Raw genomic sequence first — 2,500 nt, 5'->3', positions numbered from 1 at the left:
AGCACACTGCAGATGTCCACCGCGCTTCGCACCGGGCTCGGCAGAACCCACTTTGGCCGCCTGGCGCCGCGCGCAGGGTGCGCCGGCGCATAGCTGGGACGCCAGCCGGGCCCGTCGGCCGGCGCTCCTGCCACTGGGCGCCCCCCACCAGCCGGCTGTAGTGCGTGCGCTCACGCAGCGCGCGGCCAGCACGCCGGGCGGCCCCCCCTCACCGGCCGGGGACTGTCCCGCCAAGCCACAGCCTCGTATCGCTTCATACCCACATGGCCAACTCAGGTTCGGGGGCATGGCGGGTACCGCCGAAACAACCGGTTCACAGATGTACCGATCGTCGCTATCACCGATGCACCTGCAGCGCGAACAACCGCTCAACAACTGATTTCCAGTTCATTTGCGGATCTTTGGCAGCAAACGTATACGTCAATCTACATTTGCGAAATCTACGATTCTGGCATGCCTGCATGTTATGTGTCACGACACGCTACATCAGCCCACATACACACTGCGGCATGTACACGAGAGAACACGTGGAAGATGGTCCGCGCACGTGTGCAATGTCCCTTGCGCGGTCGACTGTCAACCGGCCTCTGTAGCATGTCGCAGATGTGGAACGCGGTCCACCGTGCTATCATGTTGTGTGGGGCAATACGATTAAATAGGAAAACCCTCGTCGCTACATCAACAGACGGCTCACGCTGATTCCCGGCAGAGGGAGGAGGGGGGGGGGGGCCAACATGCAATACTTTCGTCCGTACCTACTTACCACATGTCTGTACGGCGTACAACAGTGCAATCTCGCTGTAATGGGGAGACGAGACAAGTAGCATCGTGCACAACATATGGCCCTTATGATTCGCCATTGTAGGGCGCAGCCGGTGTACGGTCAAGCATGTGCCACATTATGTCACTCAGTACGTAACGACGGATGATCAGTGTGGGTTACGCGTACATCAGCGGACAGTCCACACAGGCCGTACCACAACGTACACTGACTGCATCGACAACCGAATGCAACTGAACAGCTGCAAGGCTCATTTCACAAACAAACGCCTGACCGACCAGCTTGGAAGGGCAGGAGGGGAGGGCGATATTCGTTCTGTAGCGGTACACCCTTCCAGTGGTTAGCGGGACTGTGTAGAAAGTACGCAACACTCGAAAGACCTTTATGTGAGGGTACGCACCATGGCATCAAGAAATACACATGACACCAGAGGATCCAAGCAGTGAACTATGTTCAGAGGGTTGCTGTTAGGCAAAGCTACATTCCTGTGACGTTACATGTGACAGTTAAGGTGCAGTGTAAGTTAGGTTAAGGTGCAGTGTAAGTTAGGTTAAGGTGCAGTGTAAGGTAGGTTAAGGTGCAGTGTAAGTTAGGTTAAGGTGCAGTGTAACTTAGGTTAAGGTGCAGTGTAACTTAGGTTAAGGTGCAGTGTAACTTAGGTTAAGGTGCAGTGTAACTTAGGTTAAGGTGCAGTGTAAGTTAGGTTAAGGTGCAGTGTAACTTAGGTTAAGGTGCAGTGTAACTTAGGTTAAGGTGCAGTGTAACTTAGGTTAAGGTGCAGTGTAACTTAGGTTAAGGTGCAGTGTAACTTAGGTTAAGGTGCAGTGTAACTTAGGTTAAGGTGCAGTGTAACTTAGGTTAAGGTGCAGTGTAACTTAGGTTAAGGTGCAGTGTAACTTAGGTTAAGGTGCAGTGTAACTTAGGTTAAGGTGCAGTGTAACTTAGGTTAAGGTGCAGTGTAACTTAGGTTAAGGTGCAGTGTAACTTAGGTTAAGGTGCAGTGTAACTTAGGTTAAGGTGCAGTGTAACTTAGGTTAAGGTGCAGTGTAACTTAGGTTAAGGTGCAGTGTAACTTAGGTTAAGGTGCAGTGTAACTTAGGTTAAGGTGCAGTGTAACTTAGGTTAAGGTGCAGTGTAAGTTAGGTTAAGGTGCAGTGTAAGTTAGGTTAAGGTGCAGTGTAAGTTAGGTTAAGGTGCAGCGTAACTTAGGTTAAGGTGCAGCGTAACTTAGGTTAAGGTGCAGCGTAACTTAGGTTAAGGTGCAGCGTAACTTAGGTTAAGGTGCAGCGTAACTTAGGTTAAGGTGCAGCGTAACTTAGGTTAAGGTGCAGCGTGGGTTAGGTTAGGGGCCAACGTGGGTTAGGTTAGGGGCCAACGTGGGTTAGGTTAGGGGCCAACGTGGGTTAGGTTAGGGGCCAACGTGGGTTAGGTTAGGGGCCAACGTGGGTTAGGTTAGTGGCCAACGTGGGTTAGGTTAGGGGCCAACGTGGGTTAGGTTAGGGGCCAACGTGGGTTAGGTTAAGGGCCAACGTGGGTTAGGTTAAGGGCCAACGTGGGTTAGGTTAAGGGCCAACGTGGGTTAGGTTAAGGGCCAACGTGGGTTAGGTTAAGGGCCAACGTGGGTTAGGTTAAGGGCCAACGTGGGTTAGGTTAAGGGCCAACGTGGGTTAGGTTAAGGGCCAACGTGGGTTAGGTTAAGGGCCAACGTGGGTTAGGTTA

This window comes from Schistocerca gregaria, unplaced genomic scaffold (assembly GCF_023897955.1).
Source record: "Schistocerca gregaria isolate iqSchGreg1 unplaced genomic scaffold, iqSchGreg1.2 ptg000186l, whole genome shotgun sequence".
Lineage (NCBI taxonomy): Eukaryota > Metazoa > Arthropoda > Insecta > Orthoptera > Acrididae > Schistocerca > Schistocerca gregaria.
Note: the sequence above shows the minus strand (reverse complement) of the source record.